Genomic DNA, 15,634 nt, shown 5'->3' on the forward strand with positions numbered 1-15,634 from the left:
GAGCTGGGCGGGGCGGAGAGGCGGCGGGGACGCGCTCCGGGAAGGGCGGGGCGGGGCGCAGGGGAGGCGGGCGGGCGGGCCAGCGGGGGCGCGCGTGCGCGCGCGCGTGGCCGGCGGGCCGGTAGGGGGCGCTGCGCACCAACGCGGCGCTCTGCCTGCCCCCGGGTGCTGTCCGCGGCGGTTCGATTGGAGCAGCCGCCGAAAAGCGCTTGGCGCCATTTTGAAGCGGAGAGGAGGAGGAACGGCCGGGCTGGCTGCGGAAGGGGAGGGGGGGAGGAGGCGATTGGATGCGGCGGCGGCGGCGGCGGATCCCGGAGAGCGGCGGAGTGAGAGGAGTAGCGAGTCGGGCACCCGGAGGTAGGAAACAATTCAGTTAACGGGAAGAGAAAACCTCTCTCTTCTCCAGTCGCCGCGCTCCATTTTTTTCAGCGCCCGCCGCCGCGGCTGGGTCTTGGCGGGGCTCAAAGCGGCGCCCGCCTGGCAGCCGCGACTCGCCTCCCGGCATCGGGGGCTGCAGCCGCCGGCTGCGCGGCGGCGGCGGCGGCGGCGGCGGCGGCGGCGGCGCCGGGAGGAGCGGGGCGCGGGCCGGGGGCGTGGGCCGGGGCTGCCCGGTGGGGGGGGGGAGGGCCCCGGGGCGGGCGCGCTCCCTCCACGCCGCGGGCTCCAGCCGCCGCCGACTGGAAATTAAACTTGCCGCCCTGGCCGGGCCGGGGCGCCCGCGGCGGCGAGGGCGGCGGGGCGGTGACCTTGCGCGCGGCCGGGGGTCCGCGCCGGCCGCCCGCGCCCCGCCGCCTCCACTCCCCTCCCCCCCGCGCCCGGCCGGCCGGCCGGCGGGCGGGCGGCTGTTTCCCGGGCGGCAGGCGGGCGGCGCGGCGCTCCTGTTGAATCCTCCTCGGGCGGGCGGGTTTTCCATCCCCCCTTCCGGGCGAGGGGCGGGGAGCGCGGGTCCCGGCTGGACCCCGAGCGCTGTGCGGGCCTCGGCGCCCTGGACCCCGCCGCCGGGTCCCCCGCGCCGCGCAGCTCCTCTGCTCCGGGCGGCGACCGTGGGCCGACCGAGTGACATTTTCGTACAGTTACTTGCCGGCGTCCGGAGGTGTAAAGCGCGCTCGCCGCGCCTCCCGCAGCTGGTGCAGGGGGCACCCGAGGACCCGGTTTGAGAAGGAGTCCTTCCCCGGGGGTGAGTTTCCTTTAGGAAGCCTCCGAGTCGGAACGACCCGTGCCAGCCGTGTGCGGCTGTAGGAGTTGACGTTCGTGCCGTCTCTTGTCTGGGTGACAACCTGAAAAGTTTCTGATCGGGAGAAGGATTTGGTGTGTGGTTCTCTAGCTGTTGGCTGCCTTTTGGTATATGCGTTAAAGCTGCGCTCAGCAGCGGTCCAGTTATTCGAGGCAAATGAATCTGAACCCTGAATCCCGGCACCTCCTCGTCTTCGGAGTTGCCTCTTCCTGCGTTCCATTTGTGGCCGGTGTAAACTCGGGGTAGGGTTTGGAAGAGCAGGTCCCTAACCAGTTAACACACGTTTTAGGCATCTTAGCCAACCCCCAAAGGGAACCCTTTATCTCATTTTGGAGAACGTGCCTTGAATGCTCTTCTCGCACTTCTGTTATGGAATGATGGATGGGCAGTTCTGTCCTGAACGACCCTATAAACCCTGTTTAGTAAACCATTTCGGAAACTTTGGATGTAGCCTTCAATTAGACGGTGGGTCTGCGGTCTTGAGTGAGTTGGGGGTCTTCTGCTGTTTTCCTAATAACCTTTAAAAATTCAAGTGTGTTTATATATGAGACGAGCTGTAAATAAGTTATAATTATTTAAAACTTGAATGGCAGTGTAATCATTGTTCTCAACACATGTAGGTGAAGTTTCAAGATAGAGCATTTTCCTTACTCACGTATGTGAGTGAGGGAGTGAAGTCGCTCAGTCGTGTTCGACTCTTTGCGACCCCATGGACTGTAGGAGCCTACCATGCTCCTCTGTCCGTGGGATTTTCCAGGCAAGAGTATTGGAGGGTTGCCGTTTCCTTCTCTAGGGGATCCTACTCACGTAATGGAGTAGTCAAATAAAATGGTTAAAAACATAAAAATGGTATTAAGTGAAAAAAAGGGGGGCTAGAAAGGACACTTATTTAGGCTGTACGTATGTCAGATGTTAGCAGTTTTAGGGACAATAAAATGAGCATTCTTAAGGTGTATGCAGGTCAGTTTGTGAAACAATTAATTTGGTATTGTCTGGTGATAGCAGAAAACTTAGTTAAAATTTATAGTGATTATAGGTGAAAGTTTCAACATGGAACTTTTTATGTTGAGGTAGATTTATTCTGAAAAACTTAACTAAAAAATATCCCCTTGAATTAGAGCATTATTCTTTCAAAATAAATTTACAAATGTATGTGGAAGAGTGCCCTTTAGACATTCTTTGATTACTGGAGTAGTTTGGGTTTGTTTGGTTTTTTTTTTTTGGCCTTTTTTGATCATTAAAAAAATTATCCTCAGGGTTTTACTTAAACATGTATTTTAAATGACAAGGTAATGTTTGCAGATTCTTTACCATTTGAGCCACCAGGGAAGCCCTAGTGTTTGTATTGGCCTTTGTTTTTTCGTAAAGAACTTTTGTGCCCTTTCTCTGTTGTTGTTGCCCTTTCTTATCTTCTCCTTGCTTGCTGAGGTTGATTCTGTTTGTATTAACTTTATTTTTTACAGCAGCTGTCACTTTCATTCTTGTCTGGTTATGCCCCCCCCACCTCAAGAATTAGAGGTAATGTGATGTTGATAGTGACTCATATTGTCGTGGAATGTTTTTTACTAAGGTTATTTGACAAGCAATTCTATTGAATTGGCTGTTGATTAAAAGTTTAAATTTTTAATTTATTTAAAAATTATTTTTCATCTTTAACTGTCACAGAGAGTTACATTTTGAGGATCAGGCTTTGTCAATAATTTGTTAAGCCTAAAATAAAGTGATACTTTGTAATAGACAGGGCTTGCTCTGGTGAAGAGGGCAAAACTTTATGCAGAGGGGAATATTTTGGGAGATTGTGTTCTTTCTGCTTCTTTTTCTTGAAGATTAGGATTGTCCTCTGTCTTCCTCAGTGCTCCTTTTTTTTTTTTTAAACCAGGGGTGCCTAGAACTAACAGGAGAGCTCACGGTGGTTTGACTTGGATGACAAGTACTGTGTATAATTTGTATTAAAAAAGAATAAATTTGTATTTCCTTTGTTAGTGTTAGCAGGCTATAAGGAAACTTAGATCTCCAATCATCATATGCATGAGAAATTAAGTTCAGATTGTATTTCGATTGATTTATCCAAAGTCACAGTCATATTCTTGTGATGGAATTGAGACAGCCTTTAGATCTCTTGGAGGCTTAGAGGCATCCACATGGCCTGTATTGTTTTATTTTGGACTTAAGCAATATGTACACTTATTGCCAGATAGCGTAGTATTCTCTATTCTCTTCTCCCCTTTTCATTCATTCAACCAAGAAATAAAGTTTGGAGGTTAACCGTCTGTTTGAGAGTCTGGTTTTAATAATTTGTATCCAGGATTCAGTCCACTTAAATTGTCTCAGAAGATAACCTCTTGCATGTCTCTGTCTTCTGTAGTTGCTTGATCTTTTCATTGTGTTACAATGCTTGACAAATAAATGCCTTACAAAAGGCATTTATTTATTCTTAGTTAAACTTGTAAGCCAGAGTAACTTGGAAGTAAGTGTTGAACTTTATTTCGTTGTAAGATGTATGTATACATGAGTGTGTATTTTTTCACTTTTAAACTCAATTTGCTACACAAGTCATTTGTCACTTCCAATTACAGTAGGTGTTTGGAGAAGATTGTATTTGGTTTGAGTATTCCTGTTTGGGAATGTTAAAAAGTCCAAAAATACTTAGTCCAAAAATAAACTCAGTAATTTTTTTGAGAGTGTATTTACTTGTTAAGCTTATTTAAGAAGCTGCCAAATTGTTCAAAATTTTGTCTCCTTAGAGTGTAGAGGTCAGCTTTTCCTCACACTACACTGTCATGAACCACCTGGTTATAATCATTTTCCCCAATAGTTGAAAAAGGTTTTATAACCCTTTCTTACTAATTAGTTCAAATTAAGGATAAGTTTGCTTTAATTGTTTCAGTTGGTAGGGGTGATCATACTCAGTGAGAAAAACATGAAGATTAAGCTCAGATTAGTTAAATTTAGTTTAAAAAATAAATCTTACAGCCATTACTCTGAGATATTTAAAAATAGACATTATAGTTACAGAGCCCTAACTATAGGTGGCTCAGCGGTGAAGAAGCCTCCTGGCAGTGCAGGAGACCTGGGTTTGACCCCTGGGTGGGAAAGATCCCTGGGAGGAGATAATGGCAACCCACTCCAGTATTGCCTGGAAAATCCGATGGACAGAGGATCATGGCAGGCTACAGAACATAGGGTTGCAAAAAGTTGGACATGACTGAGCACGTCAATAGTAAGCAATTATTAGAATATTTAGTTTAGCAGTGTAAAGTTTACAAGTTAGCTAAGAGGAGTGGAGGAAAGACTGATAAGCAGGAAGCTAATATGAGGCATTGTTAAAGGCCCATAATCTAGAAGTACTCTACTGACTTTCCTCTCTTTGACAGAGAGTGCTCTGACCTGATTCAGTTTAATGAACAAATATTAAGCTTCATGTATCCATTGTACCAGGGATGATGCAACCAACAAGACTGAGGCTCTGCTCTGTAGAAGTTTAGGGTGGTGGTTGGCCGCTTGCACCAAGGCCATGAGAGCTGAGGAGAACCAGAGTAGGACCCCTGTTAAGTGATTCTGTGAGGGGCAGGCTCTTCTCTCTCTGCAGTGGCAGCTGAAGTTGCTCTTCTTTATGTGGGAGAGCGAAGGAGGAGACATTATAACCACAAGCATTGTCTCTCTCTAGGAGGGAATGGTTAGGGGGCCCAAAAGGAGACAAGTCTGTGGTTCCCTGGGCAGGGTAGGGATTCTTTTTCTCTTTCATCTCTCAGATTGTTGTAGAGAAGTAAGTGAAGAGATTTTAAAGAAAGTCCCAGGTACTTATCCAAAATGAATTTACAAAATACATCCCTAAGTAGTTGAAATTCCATCAGGCAATTTCAGTTAGCCTTCAAATATTGGGATGGGAGTTGGATGTGTGTGTGTGGAGAGTTGGTAGTGAGAGTAATTGTTAAGGTTAAGAAGGGGGAAAGAGGTACTTTAAAGAATCGTGGATTTTAAGTTAAAAGTTAATACATGTATATGATAAAATTCTTATGGTACAGAAAGGTAAAAATAAAAGCTACTTTACAGTTTCCCCCTAAAAGGTAATCCATTGTTAGCAGTTTTCAGAAAGTTTACTTTTCAAAATATTTATACAGAGAAGTATTATACCTTACTTGTTGTTGTTATAAAAAACTATCTTGTTTACTTTTCCTGCAGTTGACTTTTTTTCTGTAGTTAATATCACATAGCTCTTCTCATATTGGCACATATAGATCAACATAATTTAAAAATAATTAGAGTATTATATGCATATATCACTATATTCTGACTTTTTTTGAGTGGTATTTAGGATGTAATTGTTTATACAAACCAACAGTATATGACTATGCCTGTTACATGTTTGCTAACATTGGGCTTTATTAAGCTATATTTTTTGCTGATTTAATTTGAGAGGTTTGTACCTTGTTACCTTAAAAGGGCTTCCCTGATGTGGGTAAAGAATCCACCTCCAATGCAGGAGACAAGACATAGGAGACGTGGGTTAGATCCCTGGGTGGGGAAGATCTCCTGGAATAGGAAATGGCAACCCACTCCAGTATTCTTGCCTGAAAAACCATTAGGACAAAGGAGCCCAGTGGGCTACAATCCAAAGGGTCGCAAAGAGTTGGACAAAACTGAGCAGCTCTGCATGCCCGAACCTTGTTTCGGGTTTGCATTTTGCTGATTATGAGGATGGTGATAAAATTCGTATGCTTATTGGGCAGCGGTTATTTGCAGCACATACTTTAGATTGAGTAGGTTAATTATCTGGATGCCCCCCTTTCTCCATAAAATGGTTTGAGGGAGATGGAATTTGCCAAGAGGAATAAGATTTCAGAACCCATGGGGAATAATGCCCTGAATGGAGAGGCTACAGTGTTGGGCTGTGAACGGTAACCAAAGGTTAACATGAGTTATTGAGAACCCTTAACTTGTTCTTAACAGAACATTATATAAAGGCAGGCAGGAATGGAGGTTTGAGAGTCAGGGCAAGTAAATGTTATATAGGGTCAGCTCTGTCTCCTGTTGTCTGCTTGTTCTGTCTCACCACTCACCCCTCTTGCCCCAACTGTCATTTCATTTTTTATTTATGCTGTCATTTGATTTGTTCCTCTTCCCTGGTGGGGGTGGCAACCTTGACTTTGATAATTCAGTTCCTCCAGAGATGAGGGATGGTTTTTCTATAAGGGAAACTGATTTTCCTTCAGTTAAAGGGAACAGTTCTCATTTCTAACATCCTTTAGATCTATTTTGTGATCTTCAGTAGTACCTCTTTATAGTTGATATTCTGCTAGTGTCAGGGGCCTTACATGCTGAACTGCAGAAACCTGGGAGGTTGGCATGAATACCTGAGCTTTGTTCCCATTTAATCCCCACATGCTGTCCCCACCCCAGCTTTACTTTTTTTTTTTTAATGAAGTAAGTTTTTTCTTAGGCTTGGGAGGCAATTGGTTTAAAAGACTCTTCTTATCTGTTACCCACTACCCCACCTCACCCTCCCCAAATGTGACATGTAGAGATGATGTTAATTACCTTGATCTTTTCACAATGACACATACATGTCATACATACATATATGTATGACATATGTATGTATATGCATATATGCATATACATATATGCATATATATGATATATGCATGATATATATATGCATACATATATCAAAAGATCAAGCCATATACCTTCAGTATCTACATTTTTATATGTCAAAGATGTCTCAGTAAAGTTTAAAAAAATGTTTGTATTTATCTTCAATTATTATATACACTATTATCTTAAAGTGGAGCTTCTCTCGTGGCTCAGATGGTGAACAGTCTGCCTTCAGGGCAGGAGACGTGGGTTCCATTCCTGGATCAGGAAGATCCCATGGAGAAGGGAATGGCTTACCCGCTCCAGTATTTTTGTCTGGATAATTCCATGAGCAGAGGAGCCTGGTGGGCTACAGGGGTCGCAAATTGTTGAGCACGACTGATCAAATGGATGGCCCTTTATCATTTGTACCCTTAGTCTAGGCTCTCAAACCAGGGTGATTTTGAACACCCTTTCCTTCCCTGGCCTCTCCCCTCAGGGCCTTTGGCAATGCCTGGAGACATTTTGGTTGTCCCACCGGGAGGGTCTGGAAGCGGGGGGAGAGTGGTGCTACTGCTATCTAGTGAGTAGATACAAGGGTGTTGCTGAACATCCCACAATGAGTAGGGCAGCCCTCCACAACAAAACATGATCTGGTCCTAAATGCGTCTGTTGCCAAGAAACCCTGGTTTTGGCCGAACTAGTTCAGGAAACCCCCAGTTTAGGTGAATTAGGCCTGCCCACCAGCTTTGATGGTAGCACTCAAGCAGTAGTAATGTTTCATGTAGTCTTAGGCTCAGAATGGAAAGTTTTGAACTAATACCTCTTGAGTACTTTTTTCCCCTCCTCTGTCTCTTTGGTCCCTTTCTTTTCAGCTTTTTGCTTTTCATTCTCCTCTACTTTTATGGTGTTAACAATTAGGTCAGGGCTTTGTGGTTTGGAAGGTCACTAGCATTGAAGACTTCAACAGAAGTCGAAACATATTTAGCCATTTGATAGGGTGCTTGAGGAGTGAAGTCCCTTGCTAAGGAGAGCTGAAGAGCAACACAGTTAAGCATATAGACAAGAGTCTAGACTGGTTTTTATCCTGCCTCCATCAGTAGCTAGCTGTGTCACTGTGGACACATTACCTAATCTCACCAAGCCTCAGTTTCTTAATCTGTAAAGTGGGAATAATAGCAGATATCTCATTTTAAAAGCAGCTTTATTGAGATGTAACTCACATTCCGTACAGTTCACCTGATGAAAGTGTGCAGTTTATTTTTTCCTAATATGTTTGTAGGTGCAACCATTGCCATGATTTTTGCTCTTTGTCTTTTATAAGAGAAACCCTGAATCCATTAGCAGTCAATTCCAGTCACCCCTTATCTCATTAGTTTTAGGTATAAATCAGGCCAAATGCTTACCCTGGTGATTAATATGTAATATTTAATTAAAAAACTTTTTTACTTGGGGCAGAGAGACTATTTGTGGCAAGACCATTTGTATCACTTTAGAGAAGGCAAAGATGGATAATTTTTTGTTGAATGGATATTTACATGCTATACTACCCAAGGAAATTGTTTTCAGATATAAAGATGAAAGATATTCCTTCATTTAAAAGATCTTTATTCAAGTAGGAAGAAAGAGACATATTTTAAAGTACTAGTTATACCAGTTATAGTTGTAAGATAATTATAAAATGAGGTAGAATAAGTGCTTTCAGGAAGGTATAAAAATTATTGAAATTGGAAATTTGATAAAGGGAGATTAGGTTAAGAGTACAGGAACCATGAAAAACTTCTCTAAAGTAGAGACCATTCTGGCCAAGTCTTAGTTGATAAAATATGGGACTTTGGCTCTGTGAAGACCACCTGAAGAATGCTGGTTTTTGAAATACTGGTAGTATCCTCATAATGTTTTTTTTTTTGCTGCCTCATGCTGCTGCCAAATGGTTGCCTCTGGTAGCTACACCTGCATTCTTTTTTAAAAGATAACTTGTCTGTTTTTTGCTTAGACTTGAGGCTTGTGGAATCTTAGTTCCTGGACCAAGGATTGAACCTGGGCCCTCAACAGTGAAAGGACTGAGTCCTAAGCACTGGAATTCCTACCAGTAATTCCCATCCCCACCCTTTTTTGGTATTCCTAATCTGTTCTGAACTTGGCAAATTACCTAAATACAAGAAATAAACAAGTGTGTAGTGAGAGCCTGGTGTCTGTGAGAGCAGGATGTGATTATGTGGCCATGCTGTCACTTTGAGTTAGTTGCCTTTTTAGTTTTATTCTCCAGGTTAATTGCGTGTATAGAATAAATAGTTCCTCGGTAAATTAGGCTCATATAAAATGTTTTCTTTTTTTTCCTTCCAAGGCTTCCGTAACCTTTCTTTTCAGTTTCCTGTCCTCTTTTTCTCGTGCACTATCAGACACAGCACCTCCAGTGCATGTCCCAGCTGAGCCGCACTGCTTTCTCCTTTAACATCTGGTTAACACAGGATATTTTTGTTTTTTGAAAGTTAAATGACTAGATTTGTATCAAGTCAGTAATCCGGGTGTTATCTTGACCCCTCCATCTCCTTTACTTCTTAAATCAAATTTGAGTTACCAAATCCTGTTGATTCTGATACAGTAGTTTCAAAGTCTTTTTTTTTTTAAACACTATATATGCAGTAATACTTCAAAAGTAAAAAAGCAAAGAGAGACTTACAATAAAAAGTCTCTTACCCGTATCCTTCCTCATCTGTATATTTCCCAGACTCCTACAATAGTTTACCAATATTATTGATTTCTTATATTCTTCTGAGGATTTAAAAAAAATACAGCCCTGTACAAATCCATTTATCCCACTCCATTCCTTCTGTTACCCCAACACATGTTTTACACTAATGCTGGAAACTTTAACTGCTTTGCCTTTTATTTTCCTCACTTAACAGTACACCCTGGAGACCTTCAGTATCAGTATATAAAGTGCTATATGTGTGCTCTGTCCCTCTGCACAGCTGCAGTGTTCATTTTGTTTATGAACTATGATTTAACTAGCCCAGTGATGTATATAGTAAGATTGTTTCTAGTTTTTGCTATTATAAAAATACTGCATGAGCAACCTTGTACCCCTATTATTTTGTGCATATGCAGGCATGTCTGTAGATTCATTTCCTAGAAGTGGAAGTGCTGGGTTAAAGAATAAATGAGATACAATTTTGATAGATATTGTCGCCCTTCATAGGGGTTGAAACGATAATGTATGTGTGAGAACACTTGTTTTCCCATAGCCTTGTCATTAACAGCATACAGTCCAGTTTTTTGGGGTTTTGCCAGTATAATAGGTGAAATACGATACCTCAGTGTAGCTTTCATTTTTTACATTTCTTATGAGTGAAGTTGAGCATCCGTTCATTTGTTTGGGCCATTTTGAGCTTCATTTTTTTACTCTGTGAACTGTCTGATCTGAATCTTTAGTCATTTTCCTGTCCATTTTGGGGATTCTTCAATTTCTCTTCAGTCCATGTGCCTTGGTTGAATTTTTAAAAGGAAACAACTTGCTTGTTGCAGTTGTCCTCTGACAGATTGTTTCCATTTTTACTCCCTTCTAGGCTTTCTGTCATTCACACTGTTAGCAAAGTGATACTTCTAATTGCAAATTTGAAAGCATCATTCCCTTGCTTAAAACTGTTGAGTGGCTCTTCACTGGCTCCATAGTCCAGGGGCCGTAGCGTTAGGATGGCATCTCATAGCTTCTCTAGCTCCCACAACACTGGACTGCTCCTAGCTCCTTGTCGAGTTCGACCCCTTTGTCCGTGTCTTTGCGTGGGGTATTTCTCTGTTTATGATGGTCCGTTCCTGCTTGTCTACATGGCCATGGTTGTGCTTGTCATTCTCCACCCAATGAAGAGGCTTTTCTGTCGCCTGAGTCTTTGCTCAGGCCCCTGTGTATACCCTTATAATGGAAACCCTCGCATTGTGTACAGTTATTAGGTGTGTATTTCTTTGCCCTAGATTGTTACCCTCTTGAGGGCATGAACTTACGGAACCTAGCCTAGTGTTTGGCACATAGATGATGAGAGATAATTATCGAGAACCCATTGATATATGTATGCATACACTACGTGTAGACAACCCAGGATAAAGGAAAAAAAAAGGAAAATTAATACTATGAACTTATTTAAAAATTTAATTTTTACATTGAGATATTTATTAAATACAATAAAATGTACAGACCTTAGTTGTTTTAGGTGTGACAGTTGTCCTCATGTAACTGGTAACCAAAGGATGATAAAGCATTCTCATCTCACCCCAGAAAGTTCACTGGTTACCCTTTGCATTCAGTTCCCCTCTCCCCCAAACACTCTGAATTCTAACAATGTAGGTATTTTGTTTGGTCTTTGTACAGTGTCTTCTTTTCTGGTATCTAGCTTCGTTTGTTTAACATATATTTCCAGACGCATCTGTGAGGGTGGATGTGTCAGAGTCCTTTTTATTGCTGAGTAGTATGCCATTGGATGAATGTATCAATCTTATTTTTTCTTCTGTTGATGGGTATTTGAGTTATTTCCAGTTTTTTCATTTTTAAGAAAAAGGCCTATATGGATATTCTTGCAAACATGTTTTCATTTTTCTTGAGTCAATACCTAGGATTGGAATTGTTGGTTTATAAGCAGATGTGTGTTTTACTATGTAAGAAACTGCTACATAGTTTTTTGGAATTTTCTCTTAAATACTCTTCACTGTGACTATGTTTTCTAGTTGCTCCACATCCTTTCCAGTACTTGAATGATCTTTTTTTTTAGATTCATTTTTGTTCATGCTGGGTCTTCCTTGATGCGTGAAGACTTTTCTCCAATTGCGGCGAGTGGGGAATACTGTCCAGTTGCGATGCGCAGGCTCTTTCTTCACTGCAGTGGCTTCTCTTGCTGTGAAGCAAGGGCTGTTGCCCACAGGCTTCAGCAGTGGTGGCGTGGCTTAGTTGCTCCAGAGCATGTGGGATCTTCCTGGATCAGGGATCAAACCTCTGTCTCCTGCATTGGCAGGCACATTCATTATCACTGAGCACCAGGGAAGCCCATGGTCATTCTTTTTAATTTTGGCTATTTAGTGGATGTGAAATGGTATTTTGTGGTTTTATTTTGGATTTCCTTGCTAGCTAATGATGTTTCATATGGTTGACAATTGTTAATAATTTTGTAGAATACCTCCTAAGTTTTTTGCATATTAAAAAGAATTGATTATCTTTCTATTATTGATGTGTAAGAATTCTTAATATAGTCTTGATACAAGTTTTTTGTAGCATCAATGTCCTGGGAGTGTTTTCTCCCAGTTTGTAAGTTTGTCTTTTCCTTAACAGTGTATTTTGATAAGCTAAAGTTTTTAATTTTGATGCAGTTCAGTTCTTTTTCTTTAATAGATTTGAGTTCTAAGAAGCTTTTGCGTACTCAGAAATCATGAAACTAATTTCCCTTGTTTATTTTAGAACTTTCATAGTCTTATGGATGGGGCTGTGGTCCATCTTGAACTAACTATTGTGTGTTGTGTGACATAGGGATTGAGGTTCATTTAAAAAAATATCCAGTTTCAACATCATTGTTGGAAAATATTTTTTTGTTTTGCTACACTGAATTGCTGTTGTGTTTTGGTCTAGGATTGCTTGTGCACACGTGTGGATCTGTTTCTGGACTCAGTTTTGTTTCTTTGATCTCATTGTCCCCCTGTGCTAGTATTATTATTATCTCTGTTGCCATAAGTCTTGAAATCAAATTGTGTGAATCCTCTAATATTCTTTGGCCATCTAGTTCCTTTGTGTTTCTATATAAATTTTAAAATCAGTTTGTCAGTTTCTATGAAAAAAAAAAAAAAACCTTTTGGGATATTGATTGGGATTGTGATTGTGTTGCTCTGTAATTACATTTAGGGAGAAATGACCTGTAACAACATTGAATTTGATAGTGAGCCTTTAACATGGTTTCCCTTGATCCCTGCCTCCTTGTATTTGCACCCTTTTGTATTTACCTTGCACATGATTTTAGGGTTGGTCTGTGTAACCTGTAGAATACGGTTAAAGTCCCTTCTGAAATTAGATTATAAAAAGCACAGCGGCTTGTGTATTGGTCACTTTCTGTCTCTCGTTGCTAACTGTAGGAGAAACCAGCTACCATGTTGTAGAGAGGCCCACTGAAATTTTACCCTACTCACTAGTTAACAGGTTAGCCTGCTGCAGTTTCATGGATGCTGATAGAAGGCATACGAATCTTGGGTCTGAGTCGGAAGACAGGTGATTGTCACAGCTACTGTAGTGGCCTGGGTGCTGAGCATTTTTGCACCAATTCCTCCGTCTCCAGATCACACTTCATGTGAAGAGGATCGGATGACAGCTGCACGTGCAGAGCTTGCATTACAGAGGGATTCTGAGCATAGGGCACCTGGGCATTTTTTAATGCACAGTAAGCATACCTGCTCTTTGCTCTGAAGGAGACTTTATTTTCCCAATCTGTTCACTTTATAAACATCTTTGGAAAGCCTGGAACAAGGGGCAGTGAGATCCTCAGCTGCAAGTGTGCAGAAATGTGAAAGACAAATGGAATATTGTCTCCCAACACCCTTGTGACCAAGGACTGAGGCTTTCTCTTGGAAGCAGATCCTCTGGCCTTCAGTTGAATGTAGACCCAACTATAGTTTGCAACCTCCTGAGAAACCCTTGAGCCAGACCCACCAGCTAAGCTGCTTCTGGATTTCTGACCCTTGGAAACTGTGTGAGAGAATAAATATTTTCAACTGCTAAAGTTTTGGAGTTTATTACACATCAGTGGCTGATTAATACAATTGTTTACATTTCCTTTTATTGGGTCATCTTTTTTGATATGTACTGTAAACAAATTTTATATACATGTATGTGTATATACAAGACCTCTACATCAGTGGAGTAAAATAGGTTTTTCTATATCAATATGTTATGGTAATACACTTATTATGTAATATAATTTTGTTCATGTAACATTTTAATGATCTTCATAGAGATCTTGCAGTTGTATTTATTCCTGAAGATTTTTCTTCTTGATGCTATTTTCTAAATTTTATTTTTTGCTGCTAGTATGTAGAAATACAGTAGTTGTTGTAACAATTCTTGTGTGCATATACTTTGACCATGCTGAACTAAGTTCCAGTTGCCTTTTTGTGGCTTTAGGATTTTCTCTGCAAAAATAAGCACATCTGTGACTAATAAGACAGTTTTACTCCCTTTTCTCCCATCTTTATAAGCTTTTTATTTCTTTGCCTTACCTTATTGCTGTATCTAGCCTTTTCAATTTAGTGTTGAAGAGAAAGGGTAATAATAGTCATTCTTGTCTTGTTCCACATCTTAAGGGGAAAGCAATATCTTAACATTAAATAGAATGTCAGCAGTGGTTTTTCTGTAGATTAAAAGAAATCACATTGAGGGTGTTCCTTTCTATTTCCAGATTACTGATACTTTAATTTTTATAGATGGGTGTTGAATTTTGTCAGAATCCCATGGACGGAGGAGCCTGGTAGGCTGCAGTCCATGGGGTGGCTAAGAGTCGGACACAACTGAGCAACTTCACTTTGACTTTTCACTTTCATGCATTGGAGGAGGAAATGGCAACCCACTCCAGTATTCTTGCCTAGAGAATCCCAGTTCTGTTATTATGGTGAATTGTATTTATTTATTTTTGAAAGTTAAACCAGTTTTGCATTCCTGAGTTAATCTTATTTGGTCGTAAATATATTGTCTTTTTATCTGTTTCTGAACTTGATCTGTTAATATTTTGTTAAGGATTTTGGTGTCTGTGTGTGGGAAGAATGCTGGTCTATGATTATCATTTTTTGTAATGCCTTTTGATAACATGTTTTGCTTTCTAAAAGAATTTTTGTTTTCAGAAATAGTTTATATATGACTACTGTTATTTCTTTAATGTTTGGTAACCATGTAGGCATGGAGGGGTTTTATGTTGTGTGGGGGGGGAATTTTTTTACCAGATTTCATTTCTTTGGTAAATATATAGTTACGTTGTTCAGTCACTAAGTTGTGTCCAAACTCTTTGTGACCCCATGGACTACAGCACACCTGGCTTCCCTGTCCTTCACCGTCTCCCAGAGCTTGCTCAAACTCATGTCCATTGAGTTGGTGATGCCATCCAACCATCTCATCCTCTCTTCTCATCTTCTCCTGCCTTCAGTCTTTCCCAGCATCAGGGTCTTTTCCATTGAGTCGGTTCTGGGAGCTTCAGCTTCAGCATCAGTTGTTTGAATGAATATTCAGGGTTGGTTTCTTTTAGGATTGATGGTTTGATCTCCTTGCTGTCCAAGGGACTCTCAAGAGTCTTCTCCAACACCACAGTTAGGCATCAGTTTTTTGGCGCTCAGCCTTCTTTATGATCCATCTCTCACATCCATACATGGCTACCATAGTTTTGGAAACAAAGCTATGGAAAAACCATAGCTTTGACTAGACCGACCTTTGTCAGCAAACTGATGTCTCTGCTTTTTAATACGCTTTCTAAGTTTGTCATAACTTTTCTTCCAAGGAGCAAGTGTCTTTTAATTTCATGGCTGCAGTTACCATCTGTGGTGATTTTGGAGCCCAAGAAAATCCGTAAGTCCGTCACTGTTTCCATTGTTTTCCCATCTATTTGCCATGAAGTAATGGGACCGGTACTCTTGCCTGGAAAATCCCATGGACGGAGGAGCCTGGTAGGCTGCAGTCCATGGGGTGGCTAAGAGTCGGACACAACTGAGCAACTTCACTTTGACTTTTCACTTTCATGCATTGGAGGAGGAAATGGCAACCCACTCCAGTATTCTTGCCTAGAGAATCCCAGGGATGGGGGAGCCTGGTGG

The 15,634-nt window shown here is 41.6% G+C and overlaps 1 protein-coding gene across 3 annotated transcripts in view; it reads left to right on the plus strand.

The window, feature by feature from the left end:
- The first annotated feature begins 231 nt into the window (after positions 1-231).
- Positions 232-15,634, plus strand: part of PDS5B (PDS5 cohesin associated factor B) — a 182,073-nt gene continuing 166,670 nt past the window's right edge. For all 3 annotated transcript variants that reach the window (XM_044927354.2, XM_044927352.2, XM_044927353.2), the window contains exon 1: positions 232-357. The gene's annotated coding sequence lies outside the window, so the exon portion shown is untranslated. The remainder of the gene's footprint in view (positions 358-15,634) is intronic.

Source organism: Bubalus bubalis, chromosome 13 (assembly GCF_019923935.1).
Source record: "Bubalus bubalis isolate 160015118507 breed Murrah chromosome 13, NDDB_SH_1, whole genome shotgun sequence".
In the NCBI taxonomy this organism is placed as follows: domain Eukaryota; kingdom Metazoa; phylum Chordata; class Mammalia; order Artiodactyla; family Bovidae; genus Bubalus; species Bubalus bubalis.